This window comes from Bos indicus x Bos taurus, chromosome 12 (assembly GCF_003369695.1).
Source record: "Bos indicus x Bos taurus breed Angus x Brahman F1 hybrid chromosome 12, Bos_hybrid_MaternalHap_v2.0, whole genome shotgun sequence".
In the NCBI taxonomy this organism is placed as follows: Eukaryota; Metazoa; Chordata; class Mammalia; order Artiodactyla; family Bovidae; genus Bos; species Bos indicus x Bos taurus.
This window is the reverse complement of record NC_040087.1, coordinates 21,124,024-21,140,259: the sequence shown is the minus strand read 5'-3', so window position 1 is coordinate 21,140,259 and position 16,236 is coordinate 21,124,024.

Here is a 16,236-nt window from a genome sequence, read left to right as displayed (position 1 = left end):
GAGGTGAAGCCACGGTGTCGTTCATCATCCAAACCAGGACACTTTCAAGAGTGAAAGGAGGTGCTACTAAAAATTACACCAGGGAAACTGGCCTAAACTGGGACTACCCAGGCTAACTGGGGTGTGTGGTCACCTTAAGAGGGAAGTAGACGTTGTGCAGTTGTCACTGACACATACAGCAGTAGCTTCACACACACCGGTTGTGGGTTTCGTAGGCGTGCTGGTGACTTAATCCTTCATCGGATGGGGAGAGCTCCCCTTCGAGGTGATGGTCTTGGGGCTCAGTGGGAGGCACAGCCGGAGAGTCACACGCGGGCTGTGCTAAGTGCCCTCCTGCGCCCTTAGGACTTCATGCCAGGTGTGCCGGGCCCCTCTTCTGGATGCCCCAGCTGTGGGAATTCCTGTCGTATGCACGTCCCATTGTGGAAAGGGAAGGTTGATACCACCTGAACAAGGGAGTCCATTCCTTTAGAAAACAGATTGTCCTCTAAAACTTGAGCAAATTTGCCTGATAGAATTCCACATGCACCAGAATAAATCATAACATCTGTCCATTCCTGAAAACTTTTCAGTCTTTAAGACCTCAGTGAAAAATTGTGAAAGGATCTCTATTAACATTTGTTAGTTGCTCCGTCGTGTCCAACTCTTTGTGACACCGTTAACTGTAGCCCACCAGGCTCCTCTGTCCATGATATTTCCCAGGCAAGAATACTGGAGTGGGTTGCCATTTCCTTCTCCAGGGGATCTTCCTGACCCAGGGATCAAACTGAGGTCTTCTACCTTGCAGGCAGATTCTTTACCATCTGAGCACCAGGGAGAGATAAGTGAAAGACTGTGATAGGATCACCTATTAAATGAATGTAATAATTCTAGTTTTCCTTTTTTTCTTAAATGGCACCTGGAAATTTACATGTCAAAATATAGTTCTGTTCCCAAATTGTTCTGCTAGCTTAAGATGGAATAATGAAAATGACTTTTTAATTTTTTTAATTTTGTGTATTTATTTTTGGCTGCATCAGATCTTTCAGGCTTTCTATCTTCGTGGTATGTGGGCTCTTGCCCTGCAGCATGTGGGGTCTTAGTTTCCAACCAGACACTGAACCTGCATACGCTGCATTGGAAGGCAGATTCTCAACCACTGGACCACCAGATAAGTCCCAAAATGACCTTTATTTTAAGAAAATCCATCATAAGCCCAAATCAGCCAATCAAATAGGTGAATTAGAAAAAGGTTATTTGAATTATAGGATTTTTTTTTTTTTTTGCTTTGAAAAATTCCTAATGATATATCAGCAGATAAGTTCCCTAATACATATAAAATTCTTGCCGAGTTAATAAAGTTTTATACACAGACAACCTTTTTTATCACTGCATCTTTTGTTTTGAAAAAAGATGAGGGGTGCATATACAAAGAAATGCTTTCAGGAACCACTCTTGCTGACCCTCAGTTTCCCTTTCAGATTACCTTGATGTGTGGGAAAGCTGAGTGGGTGTTGGAAAGAATTGTGGAGTTCTTAGGAATGAAACCACCTCCTTTCTTCATTTTCAACCTTAGCTTGGGCAGAGACATGAACACCACTGTTTGGGTTCCTTCCAGAGCGAGATGTCTGCGTGTCTGCCATATTCCTTTGTGTAAAGACAATGACAGAGGCTGAAATTACAGGATAGAACATGAGAGCGTTAAATAATGCTGTGAAATCCCAGAGTCTTTTTACTCTATTCAAAAAGATGGAAAACCCAAACTGATGGAAGGCCATCCAAAGGCTAAATGAAAATAAGAACTGATGCAAATTTAACGTTTTTTCCCTCCAAAAAGGAAATGGTGATTATTTCTTGCTGATATAAACATGAAACCGCTTATAGGAATAATGTAAGCGTGTACAAATTTATCAAAGCAGGGAAGAGGCTGTCATAATACCCCCACCCAACAAAAGGAAACCCCATGGACGTGATGTCTTGAGGGGTGTGCTTTGTGGGTGGACAGCGCTGGGACACTAAGGGAGCAAAGCCTGCCTGCCCATGGGGGTCCCAGCTCCCTGATCACATTGTAACCATCTGAGCACAGTGGCTGTAGGGGTCCCGGGAAGGACCTGTTGTGAAACTGATCCCTTACCGGGTCCCAGTAAGGTCAGGGGACAAGCAACATTCAAATACCGTGGGTGCCACCATCGAGTCCGTCACTATCAGCTCAGCTGGCCCTCACAGTGGCCTTAGGAGCTCTTTACCTCCCTGCCCATTTCAACAGTCAAGCTGACTGTCCAGGACACAGAATCCAGGTGGATGTTTGAACCCACTCCCTCCAGCCACAAAGCCCTAGTTCCGTGTGCCCCTCTGGCCCACCCCCTCCCTTGCAAAGGTGACTCTGGGTACTCTGTGTAGCAGAAGGAGCTGGGTTTCTTCCGCCATTCCTTGGTGCCGTGCTTGGGGCAAGTGTCCTTTCTCTCGAGGGCCACCAGGTGTCTCTCTGACCAAAACAACTTAGTCTGCAGCCAGAGACCCAATTCTCTTGATCATTTGTTTTGTTTTGTTTTGGATCTATCTGGAAACTCAAACTAAGCATCATCTTATTGAAAATGTAGGCGATGGGTCAGAATGTGAGGGTGGAGTTCAGCCCTGGCACTGGGTGGCTCTCCAGTGGCGGCAGAGGATAACATGGTTGGATAGCATCACTCACTCGATGGACGTGAATTTGAGCAAACTCCAGGAGATTGTGGAGGACAGAGAAGCCTGGCGTGCTGCAGTCCATGGGGTCATAAGTAGTCAGACACAACTTAGCCACTGAACAACAACATGATGTGTTTATATCCTTGCAGCCCAGAGTTTCAGCGCCTCCTCAAATTTGCACTTAGCTGTGCAGAATATAGGGCTTCTCAGGTGGTGCTAATGGAGCCTGCTATGGAGCCAGAGGAGACTGGTGTTTGATCCCTGGGGAGGGAAAATGCCCTAGAGTAGGAAATGGCAACCCATTCCAGTGTTCTTGTCTGGAAAATTCCACGGATGGAGGAGCCTGGCAGGTTACAGTCCGTGGGCTTGCAAAGAGTCAGATATGGCTGAGCACACACACATGGTGGGATGACTCAACAGTGACCTCTGACATCTGTACATGACTACTGCAACTCCCCAGAGCCTCCTTCTGTCTTTCTTTCTCCAAACTAGCCTCCCCTGCCCCAGGTCTGGCAGACACAGCAGCCTAGTGTGCGGTTCTGAGTCTAGCCTGCTGGAGGGAGGGAGTCCTTCTCTTTCAGTCCCATTTTCTCTGAGCTGGCTTCCCCTCCTGCACAATGTTTGGAATCTTTCCCAGGGCCAGTCCTACCCCTTTGCCAGCTGCCTGACCTCTCGTGCCCCTCCCAGCTCCCTCCTCTCCTCCATAAAAGCAAGCTCTCTTGTCTGGATTTGCCTGTGGCCTGCCAAAGCTGCATCACTGTTGTTCAGTCACTAAGTCGTGTCCAACTCTTTGTGACCCCATGGACTGCAGCACACCAGGCCTGTCTGTCCCCTATCATCTCCCAGAATTTGCTCAAACTCATGTCCATTGAGTTGGTGATGCCATCCCACTATAGCATCCTTTATTACCCCCTTCTCCTCCCGCCCTCAGTCTTTCCCAGCATCAGGGTCTTTTCCAAAGAGTCTGTTCTTTGCATCAGGTGACCAAAGTATTGGAGCTTCAGCTTCAGCATCAGTCCTTCCAATGAATATTGAGGGTTGACTACCTTTAGGATCGATTGGTTTGATCTCCTAGCTGTCCACTGCATTCCCAAATTAAAATTCCTCTGGCTAAACTCATTCTGCTGGTAAGATAAATGGCTCTTTTATTTTTTTAAATTGACAAAGTCTTGTCTTTTTTCTGTCTAGGCTTAGCTGGCTTAAGACAATGTAGTTTCACTTCATCTGAAAAACTATCCAAGTTAGTCTTTAATTGGCTTTTATGAGAAGTCTGTTTAAGTACTAGTGTAAAATAGAGACAACTCTATTTTTCCACTGAGTATAATGCACGCTGAGAGGGTGTTCTTTGATCCCAGGCATATAAATCATGATTAAAATGCCTCATGGAGTCCTCTCTGCCAACTTCATACTTGTATTTCCACAAAATAGTGCCACTGGCTACCTAGTCCTTTGATCCTGACCTCGATGATGGAGACTTCTATGGCCTGCCTCCTTCTTTCCTTCTCTCCTTCCTTTCCTTTTTCTTTCCTTCCTTCCCCACTCCCTCCTCTTCTCTTGCCTCCCTCCCCTTTAGTTAATCCATTAATAGGTATGAATGGGCTTCCCTGGTGACTCAGACAGTAAAGAATTTGCCTGCAGTGCAGGAGACCTGGGTCTGATCCCTGGGTTAGGAAGATCCCCTGGAGAAGAGCATGGCTCCCACTCCAGTATTCTTGCCTGGAGAATTCCATGGACAGAGGAGCCTGGCAAGCTACAGCCCATGCAGTCACAAAGAGTCAGACACTACTGAGCGACTAACACTTTCACATAATGTGCTAAAAAAATAGCATAGAGATAAGAATGTACTCTCTGCTTGGGGTTGAGTGGGGCAATAAGAAAAGCAAACAAGCACCGTAACGTGTTAAAGGGCCGTTGGTATGTGACGCACGGTGGAAAGTGAACACTTGTACCTGTGTACACAAGGAGACCTTCGGGACAGTCACCGCTGCACTGTGTGTACAGCAAACAGCCAGGATGTCCATCCACAGGGGAATAAGGAGAAAAGTTGTGCTGTGTCATCTACTGAAATACTCTGCAGCATTCACCATGCATGAACCAGAGCTTCCTGTATCAATATGGGTGACCTGGTAAGCACAATGTGGAAGGAAAAAAGTTACAAACACAGACAGTGAACTTGCTTTCTGTAAATTTACAAAACAGTTCCATAGAATGCAGGCTTATGTAGTCAAAGTGTAAACATAGTCTGGAGACATTGGGTTCAGAACAGAGGTTTTCTCTGGGGAGACAAGGAAGAGAGGTGGGTCTGGAGAGTCTGAGAGGTGTGTTAGGCTGTTAGGATCTTTAACGACATTTGGAAAACGTTGATTCTAAAAATACAAACGAAATATGGTTTCCCTGATGGCTCAGACGGTAAGGAATCTGCTGCCTGCAATTCAGGAGACCGAGGTTCAATTCCTGGGTCAGGAAGATTCCCTGGAGAAGGGAATGGCAACCCATTCCAGTATTATTGCCTGGAGAATTCCATGGACATAGGAGCCTGGCGGGCTACAGTCCATGGGGTCACAAAGAATAGGACGTGACTGAGCGACTAACGTAACACATGACAAAATATCAGTGCTGATTAGCTGAGAGGTTGGAGTTTTGTTATAGTTCTCTCCCTCGATACGTATATATATGAATGTATATAGATAGATATAGATATGCATACATTTGAAATATGACTGAAGCTATAGAGTCAGGGCATCTTCACGGAGAACTCAGGTAAAGCGACAGGGAGGCCCAGCCCATAGAGTTGTGACTCAGAAGAAGTGAGCAAAGACTTTGGGAAAAACACATTTTTAAGGGAGAAGGTACAGAAAGAGAAGGAACAGAGCCAGGACGGATGTGTGAGCAGGAGTTCCAGCAAAGAAAAAATTTTTTAAATTATAATGAAAAAGGTCAACTGCTCAAGAGTGTCAGAGACTAGCACAGGGAATCCCCTTACACCCAGGCTGAACCTCTCCTTGAACTCAATAACTGTCGAGATTTTTCCACATTTGCTTCTTCTGTTTCCTCTTTTCCTTTTTTTCCCCCTTGTTTGGTTGGCTGAAGTGGTTTAAAGAAAATCTCAGACGTCATATCATTCCACCCTTTATACAGTGTGTATTTCTGAACTCTCCAGACACTAAGAAAGATTTTTTTTTTTTTAAGTAAAGCTTCTTTTAAAAAATATTTATTTATTTGGCTGTACCAGGTCTTAGTTGCAGCATGTGGGATCTAGTTCCCTGACCAGGGATTGAACCACACCCCCCTGCATTGGGTGCACGGAGTCATAGCAACTAGACCTCCAGGGAATCCCCTGTGAGAGGATGTGTGAGGAGGGAACTGTCAGTGCATTAAATGTGGCAGACGACTTGAGGGGGAAAAGGACCAAGGGACTGTCACAAAAGTTCCAGGTGCCAGGACGGGCACATCTAAGGGTCCTCTCCACCTTGGGGTTGGCGCTGTATGCTGCATGCAGCTTTAAGAGAGGCAAGAGAGCAGGTGAACCCTGGCATTTTCATTGTGATGAACATGAGCTGGCTGACCTCTACCACCCAGCTGGCAAGAATACTGGAGTGGGTTGCCATTTCCTTCTCCAGGGGATCTTCCTGACCCAGGGATTGAACCTGGGTCTCCTGCATTGCAGGTGGATTCTTTAACGCTGAGCCACCAGGGAAGCCCTATAAAAGTGGCTTAATGTGACCCACCTCATAGGGTTTTATGGGATTAAACGAGGCGTTCTACGATACGTTCCATGACCCTACTAAAGTTGGCCCCATAGCTCCTTGGAAGTGGTTCTTATCCCTGGACTAAGCTGAACTTGGTAATCAAGTGGGTACTTTATTCAGCTTGTGCCCCCGGCTTCCTTCTTCCTGCTGTGTGTTAAGATGCTGCGCTGAAACTCAGGGACATCTGGAAGCATCTCAAAGCCTGCAGAGCGCGGAGCAGAGGCTCAGGGCTTGACACAGCTAATTGTTCCCTGGCAGATGTCCGCTTCGCCTGACTGTGTCTCTTCGTGTGCTTGCAGCCCTACAGCAGACTGACAGCCACTGGCGCTCTCCTCCTGTCCCAGTCCTGCCTCGCGCACCCCAAATCACAGCCACGCTGCTTCATTACCACAGACTCACCTGAGGGCAACACACTCCCATGCTTTTGTTGTCTTTAGAGCATGTGTAGTGATTTTTTTGTTTTTCAGAGACTTCAGACATTTGTCCCGTAGATACATTTTCCAGGAGAGTGTGTTAATCACTCAGTTGTGTTCGACTCTTTGCGACCCCATGGACTGTAGCCTGCCAGGCTCCTCTGTCCACGGGGGATTCTCCAGGAAAGAATACTGCAGTGGATTGCCATGCCCTCCTCCCGGGGAATCTTCTTGACCCGGGGATCGAACCCGGGAGTACCCTGTGTCTCCTGCACCGCAGGCAGATTCTTTACCCATTGAGCCATCAGGGAAGCTATCTTTCTGGGAGAAAATGCCAACAAATAGAGTCGGGCTGGGTTTTCTAAATGTCCTAGTTCTCCAGAGCCTTTTTTTTTTCCAGCATCGCCCCAGAGGGACTTGTGCTATAATGGCTGCAGACACGGGGTGGCCCTGCCTTAGGCACTGTAGCCCAGAGGTTCTGACTTCCCCATCAGGGTGCAGCCTGGTTTGGGTGACTTGAAGCTACCCCTGCAATGCAGCTGCACACCCAGAGAAAGAGAAATGTAGAACCTGCTCACCAAGCACTTGCTGTCAGCGGCAGAGAGAGCAGGCAGACAATATAATTCCAGTCATTCCCAAAGTTTCATTCTGCTGAATTGCCCCTTTAGGGGGCAGCCCTCCCATTTCTTTGGAGCCAGTACAATCTTTTAAAAAATCATTTGCAAATTTCAAAATGCTACAGGTAAAAGCAAACTACTTTCCTTAGCTCCTTGGTTATTTTTTCAGGATTTTATGTCTCAGATTTTTTCTTTTTTTTTGGCAATGGATTGAGCCCCCTGGCTCTACCTTTTAGGGGAAGAGGGGAGACCAAGAGCAGAGGAAGGAGATGACCTCAGATGCATCCACAGAAACATTAGCTTCAGGGCAACAACACACAGACGAAGCCCTGGCAGTGCAATTTGTCTACTCATCTATTTCTTAATTTGGTGTCTGAATCAACAGCCTTTGTGGCCAGAGGGAGGAAGAGAGGGAAGTTGTGAAATTTGTTTCCCTGAAAAGCTTTGTTTAACAGGCACCTGTTAGTTCTGAACGTCAGACCAGAACCCTGGGCCTGGAGGGGTGGATTTTATAACTCTGAACATCTTTCTCATAGTCATTCCCATCACTCTGCTTTACAGAATCCAAAGCATTTCTCCTGCTTCATTCGCTCACGTAGCCACTCATTCATTCAACAAGCATTTATTAAATGTGCCATCCTAGCACAGGGTCATGGGGATGCTCTCCTTTCTTCCAGTGGCTTAGGAGCCAGTGTGGGAGTCAGACGTGCAGGCAGTGTGGTCCATGCCACTCTGTTGGGAAGCCCAGGGTCTGGGGGCGCCTACCCAGTCTGTGGGGGGGGACAGGCTCCTTGGAAGGGACCTGATTATACCTGGGGCCTGCCTAGAAAGGAACTTTGGAGAAAGAACAAAGATAAGTTCCAGTTCAGTTCAGTTGCTCAGTCGTGTCCTACTCTTTGCAACCCCATGAATCGCAGCACACCAGGCCTCCCTGTCCATCACCAACTCCCGGAGTTCACTCAGACTCACGTCCATCGAGTCAGTGATGCCATCCAGCCATCTCATCCTCTGTCGTCCCCTTCTCCTCTTGCCCCCAATCCCTCCCAGCATCAGAGTCTTTTCCATTCAGTCAACTCTTCGCATGAGGTGGCCAATGTACGGGAGTTTCAGCTTTAGCATCATTCCTTCCAAAGAAATCCCAGGGCTGATCTCCTTCAGAATGGACTGGTTGGATCTCCTTGCAGTCCAAGGGACTCTCAAGAGTCTTCTCCAACACCACAGTTCAGAAGCATCAATTCTTCGGTGCTCAACTTTCTTCGCAGTCCAACTCTCACATCCATACATGACCACTGGAAAAACCATAGCCTTGACTAGACGGACCTTTGTTGGCAAAGTAATGTCTCTGCTTTTCAATATGCTATCTAGGTTGGTCATAACTTTCCTTCCAAAGAGTAAGCGTCTTTTAATTTCATGGCTGCAGTCACCATCTGCAGTGATTTTGGAGCCCCCCAAAATAGTCTGACACTGTTTCCACTGTTTCCCCATCTATTTCCCATGAAGTGATGGGACCAGATGCCACGATCTTTGTTTTCTGAATGTTGAGTTTTAAGCCAACTTTTTCACTCTCCTCTTTCACCTTCATCAAGAGGCTTTTTGTTCCTCTTCACTTTCTGCCATAAGGGTGGTGTTATCTGCATATCTGAGGTTATTGATATTTCTCCCGGCAATCTTGATTCCAGCTTGTGCTTCTTCCAGCCCAGCATTTCTCATGATGTACTCTGCATATAAGTTAAATAAGCAGGGTGACAATACACAGCCTTGACGTACTCCTTTTCCTATTTGGAACCGGTCTGTTGTTCCATGTCCAGTTCTAACTGTTGCTTCCTGACCTGCATACAAATTTCTCAAGATAAGTTTAAAGGGAGATTATTTTAAAGTATGGCCAAAGGATGCACGTGGAAACCCTCTTTCCAATCCCCCCTCCCCCCATCCGGTCTCTGGCTAGAGATCCATTTCCTGTGAAGGCATTGTGGACTGGGAGCTGTGTCAGGGATACATAGCTAGTGTATCAGGTCAGCTGGTGCTGATCTTTAAGGGAATAGATTACACCTGAGGCTGCTGTCCCCACAGCAGACAGAGAAGTCTGCTCACAGGGCAGTAACAGGCAGCAACACAAAAAGCATGAACACAGGTCACAGGAGGTCTGTATCCCTCTCATTTATTCAGTCATTTCTAAATATTAATTGAATACCTGCCACATGCACAGGTCCAGGCTCTTGGGAGTACAAGCCACTGAACTGCATCCCTTTGGGCCTTTATGTAATGATGGGGAGGGGGAGACAATTCACACACAAGTAGATTTGTGGTGTGGGTCAGACGGTGATGGAAAAAGACGAAGGAAATGAGGCAGCGGGGGCAGAGGGAAGTGGGGTGGGGAGCAGGTCCCAAGTGCAGGAAATGGTAAATGCATGAGCTCAGGCAGCGCACTTAATGTGTTCAGGGACAGACCAGAAGGCCAGGGAGGCAGGAACGTGGGAAGGAGCAGGGCAGGGGCCCGAGGGCTGCTCTGAGTGAGCAGCGGCGTCCGGGCAGAGGAGTGGCACGAAGTGACTTTTGTTTAGTAGAATCGTCCGCAGTCAGGACAGAGCTCAGTGCAGTCTCAGTCTCAGAGCAGCAAACTGGTGCCTTGCAAAAAAAAAAACAAACCATGGACCACAGAAACTGAATATTTAAGCAAAAATATACAACAGGGACTTCCCTAAAGGTCTGGTGGTTAAGACTCTGAGCTTCCAATGCAGCGGGCACAGGTTCAACTCCTGGTTATGGAGCTATGATCCCACATACTGCATGGCCAAAAAATTAATAAAAAATTAAAAGTACATATGTATTATAGAACATTTGGTACCGAATTAAGTCATATAACCCCTGCTTGGGCCCTAGCCCAGCCCAGGATCTCTGCTTCCCCGTGGGGTAGGCTTCTTTTTCTGTTAGATTCCAGCAGAGTGGGCTTCCCTGGTGGCTCAGAGGGTAAAGAATCTGCCTGCAATGCAGGAGATGGGGTTCAATCCCTGGGTCAGGAAAATCTCCCGGAGAAGGGAACAGCAACCCACTGCACTAGTCTTGCCTGGAGAATCCCATGGACAGAGGAGCCTGGTGGGCTACAGTCCATGAGGTCGCAGAGTCAGCGACTGAGTAGGGACGAACAAACGAAACTGAAACCGAAACCAAAGCCAAGCTCAACACAGCACAAACTGAAGTGGCCAAGGAACGGAGAAGCGGGAACTAAGTTCTCAGATCAACTTTCCACCCACCTGGCGAGATTTACTTAATTTTAAAGAGTAAAGACAAGAGGAGGAGTGAGGCTAGTGATGGGGAGGTACACGCATAAGTCTGGGGAGGTGGCAGGGGGAGGAGGGAAGGACAGGGCTTCTTCAAGGAAGCGGGGTGCCACCCCTTTGTTATCCAGTTTTGGTCCTCAATGTCCGGTCCTGGCCAGAGGTAGGTATGTCGTTTATATAGGCAAATATAGGCAGATCAGCGTATAATGAGACATGGGATCAGTTTCAGGTCAGATTCCTTGCCATCTTGGTTCCAGCAGCTTCCGTCTGGTTTTTCCTTTGCGTGCACACACAAGAAGCTTGGCTTCTTATCTCTGGACTCGTTAACTTCAAGATGTGTGTTCGCTCCTGCTAAAGGTGGAGGGGAGGTTGGCAGGTTCTGAGCAAGGACACTCCTGCTCCCGGACGGGGGTTGATGGGTTTCCGGCAAAGATCTGCGCAGCTGTGACAACACACCGAGTAGGTGAAGGACCTTTTGCTGGGCGCTGTGGTCGTTGTCCGGTGGAGCGAGCCCTCTGGGTGAGTGGAGGTGTGTGCGTGTGCACCGAGACAACAACTCAGGGAAAAACGATACATCACACGTTTTCACGGAGGTGCGCAGAGCAGGACTGCTTGGACCGACAGGTAAGAGGGGTGCTCGCTGTGCGCCTGCGCCCTTCTGAGCACCTTGGGTCTCCTCCTGGGGGTGGGCTTAGTGTGTTTCAGCTGCACGTGGGGTGGTTGAGGATCGTGTTAGGCAGCGGCGAGCCACTCTGCCCTTTCCTAGAGGGGTAAATCCGGAAAGCATGATCCGTCTGTCTCCTTTGGGAGTAGCTAAGTAAACAGCTTTTCAATAAAGCAAAGGTCAATACAGAAATTTGAATTTTATTTATAAAACTACCTTCCAGCGGCTGAACAACCACCACCAATACCGCAGGGACCTCCTGCATGTGTAGGGGAGGGTTGGCATAACGCTGAGCTGATGCCCCGCCTCCCGGGATGTACCAGCCTGCTCTGCCAGGGAGCCTGGGGCCTGTTTGCCAACTGCTTGAATACCTTGGGGTCAGGCTCTCTGCTCTTATTTTCTCATTAGGAGGTAAAGTAACCCTGTGACTTCTCACATAGAAGCACAGATGCTTTATTAGGAAAGTGCCATTTGTAAAGCATGTGGAATTGGGCCAATACCAGCCACCGTTCATATCCCGTTTTAGGGCCCCTGGAGCACTTCTTTGTATGTTCTTTCTCACAATCCTTATGTTGTAGGCGTCATTACCCTAGTTTTCATAGGAGGGCACTGAGGCTCTGGAGTCTCAGGGGCTCACTGGGGTGTCTGTGTTAGCTTGGGGCCCTAGGAAGTGCTCTGAGCCCATGCATAAGGCACCCTGCAAACCCACCCCTACTTCACGTGGGGGGTTCAGGGAATCACTGCAGTCCCCATTACCCGCTCTTCTGTCAGCTGTGCTCATTGGGGGAGTATTTCGCCCTTGGAATCAGATGCTTCAGAGAGTCCCCTTAGAGACTGAGGAGTTCAGGGGACAGTGCTCTGACACCCCCCCCCAGATATGGCCTGCCTGCCCACAACTCTGCCCAGCCTTTGATCCAAAAACCCCAGCTGGGCCGACCACTTGCAGGGAGTGGATTTCAGTCCCTTAACAATGCATAGCGTGAGGAAAGCCAAGCTAGCTCTCAACTCCAGACCCCAAATCACCTTTGAGGTGCAGCCACAGATTCATTCTGGTGAGTCATTTGTTCTGCTTCTGGGAGTCTGAGCTAGATACCCACCTGTCTGCTTGAGAACCCCAGCAAGTGACGCTGCCCCCACAAAGAAGGCTGAGTCCTGGCTAAATCCCTCTTCAGCACAGCGCCGTGGGCCACTGTCCTCAGATGCACACGGATGTTAACCAGGGATAATGAGGACAATCTCTCACTGTAATATCCTGTTTCTTTGGAAACCAGAGTGCAGTCTTTTAAATGCATAGCCTGTGATCACATGGTGCATTTCCTAGAACTCAGAGGCTTCTTACAGGGACCCAGTGGGGACCGGGGGCAGTGGTTACACTTCAGGATGCCATTTCCCAGCTTGGAGGATGGGGTGACTCTGTTATTTACCCCTCCTTGCTCTGTTCTCAGAAGTAGCTTGCCAGCCAGAGGCGGGGGGAAAATCTCAGAGAGTTGCTAAAAAGGAATCCAGGCTTTCCTTTGGACACTTTGAAGAAGATGCTGTCTGAACAAAAGGGTCTCAAGAGGGCAAAGCGTCTCCCTGCCTGGGGGTTGGTCTGCGGCTGGTACAGCCTGCATGGTGAGCGGAGGCCCGTGGTCCCAGTGCATCCAGATGCTCTGAAATCGAACCTCTGTAGTTGTTGTTTCTAGGGCCTACTCCTGTTGATGGCTCTTTTCTCCAGAGAAGAACAGTCTCTTCCTGCACAAACCACCTTCAGCTTGACTTTTTTTCTGTGTGGGATCTTCTCTGCCAATTGCTTCGCAGTGTCTCCCTTTTTTGGTAGGGTTCTCAACCAGATATGATCTCGACCTCTCCCACATCAAAAGGCAGGCTTCCCAGATGGCTTAGCAGTAAAGAATCTGCCTGCCAATGCACGAGACCCCAGTTTGATCCCTGGGTTGGGAAGATCCCCTGGAGGAGGAAATGGCTACCCATTCCAGTACTCTTGCCTAGAGAATCCCATGGACAGAGGAACCTGAAGGGTGACCGTCCACAGGGTCACAAAGAGTTGGACAGGACTTAGTTGCTTAGCAACTAAGCAAAAGCAATACCAAGGTCAAGAAACATTGCACTTCTGTTCAGACTGTCTTTCAAATGGAGGCATTTTTTATTCTAAGGGCCGGCATCAAGTCCCAGAGATGCCCAGGACCACCCTTTACCATGAAGAATGATCCGGTCCAAAGGTTACCAGTGAGGAGATTCAGAAACCCAGCTTAGGGACTTTCCTGGGATCCAGTGGTTGAGACTTCACCTTCCATTGCAGAGGGGTGCACGGGTTCCGCCCCAGTCAGCGAGCTAAGATCCCACATGCCTCCTGGCCAACAAGCCAAAACATGAAACAGAAGCAATACTGTTACAAATTCAGTAAAGACTTAAAAAAAAAAAAAAAGAATTCAGCTTAAAAAAAAAGAAAGAAACCCAACTAATGATGTCATCCTTTTCCCCAGCAGATAAAGTCCAAGATTCTCCCCTTCTGCATCAGTACTTTTCACAATACCTTGAAAATGGGCTATGCCTCTTTCATCTCTTTCATGTTGGTGGTATAGTGGACAGCATGGCTGCCTTCCAGAAATACAATTGATCTTTGTGTATTGATCTTGTATCCTGTCACTTCACTCTACACGCTTATTAGTTCTGATATTTCTTTTAGTGAAATTCCTTAGACTTTTCTATGTAAGAGATCCTGTCGTCTGCAGATCATTGCTGAGTGAATAAACAAGAGCTGTGGCTGTGGAGAACAGAGTGTAAACAGTCTCTAGAAGGTGGCCTTGAGAAGGCCAACAGAATGGGTGGGGATGGAAGTGGGAAAAGAAGCCAGGAGGAATGGGAGAGTCGAGTGAGTGGCAGCTCATAAAATCACAGCTAACAGGTTGCCGGCTGCTCAGTCATTTTTATTGCTCTTCTAGAAGGCTGGGTGCCTCTCTTGGGACTCATTTAAAGGCTTCAATGGACTCCTTTCAGCAGAGCCACCAGTAGCAGGAAAAAGACATAAATCTGAGCTATTCTTGATGCACAGCCAGGACAGTTTCAGGCAAGGCCATGAAGCAGGCAAAGCGTAGAAGAAGAGAGAGAAGAACTAAATTTTATTGCCTGCTGTGTGCCAACATTTTGCATGTATTGTTTCATTTAACCCTCACAGTATTCCTACAGCTGCAAGTTTGAACCTGGTGTTTATTTTTTATACAGAAATAAACTAGATTTGTGTTGTGGTAGCTCAACCATAAGGCAGTGGCCCATTGCACAATTCATAATATAGGATGAAAAGAGCTCATTTGACTGGGACTTCCCTGGTGGCCCAGTGGCTTGGGCTCCATGTTCCCTATGCAGGGGGCCTGGGTTTGATCACTGGTCAGAGAGCGAGATCCCACACGTGGCAACTAAGAGTTTGCATGCTGCAACTAAAGATCCTGAATGCCACAACTAAGATTCAGCACAGCCAAATTAATGAATTAATCTTGAAAAAAGTTCATTTGTCAATTAATTGTTTGAAAAATGAACCACCTTTAGATTCAGAAACAATATCCTTCATTGGTGATTCTTAACCAGGAGCGTATTAGGAGAAAATTCTCCACGCGTCTTTTGTATTTTGACATGTTTTATGAGCTGGGAGTACTGTACTTCTCATCAGACTATCTTTTCAACTATCTTTTTTACAGAAGATTATAAAGCAGATTGCCTTGGGAGACAGAAATAGTGTCTCCTTCCAGGGCAGGGGGCAGATTTTCTTGGTATCTGGGAGAATGAAGATAATGTGTCTCTCTGGTCTCAACGTTGGGTAGGTCAGCTTGCAGTCCCTTTGAAAGATGTGGGTTTCTTGAATTCAGGCTTTCTCTGCTGTAACATAAACCCGCTGTGTGCTCAGTATCTGCCTGGGCCACTGCATATTTCCCTAGAGTACTTGAGAAACAAGGGAGCCTGAAGCTTATGTTGCTTGCCGTGCCATGAGTAATAAAGTCCCTTGTCTCTGAGCCGGGACTCTGATGTCTTCTCTGGCACCTGTGGAACCTTTTACCTCTTCTTAGTCTGTCTTTGTGTGCGCTCACTCAGTTGTGTCCGACTTGTAGCCCCATGAACTGTAGACTGCCAAGCTCCTTTGTCCATGGAATTTTCCAAGTATGAATACTGGGGTGGGTTGCCATTCTCTACTCCAGAGCCTCTTCCCCAACCCAGGGATCGAACTCACATCTCTTGCATCTCCTGCACTGGCAGGCAGATTCTTCTGCCTGTGGAAAACTTTCTGATTTGGGATCCTTTCTTGTGTCTACTTTCTTACTGAGGCAGACAGAGCTTTTGATGCATTTAATACGAACAAATTCTTTTTAGAATGCCAAAACAACAGACACAGTTTAAACTCTCTTGATCCCCTAAGTAAACGTTTGAGTAATGCAAATAAAGCATGTTAAGCTAACCTCCACTCAAAAAGGTCTTTCTGGGGTTTCCCTGGTGGCTCAGTGGTGAAGAAAGAGTCTGCCTGCCAATGCAGGAGCCATGGGTTCTATCCCTGGTGAAGCAATATCCCACACGCCACAGGGCAACTGAGCCCATACACACCATAACGAGAGACAAGCCCACACAGCAGTGAAGACCCAACACAGCCGCAAATAAATGAATGAATAAATAGTTTTTACAAAGGTCTTCCTTAGTGGCCTTCCCTTCTGTGGACCCTTGGAAAAAGGCAGCTGGGTGCAGAGCCCCTGCCAGGGTGTTCAATCACGATGCAAGATGGGTGGGTGTTTACTGAGTGTGTGCCTACAATTCAAAGAGAAGGAGGGATGGAATTTCACTGTTTGTCAGAGAATAGAAAGAGAGATGAAC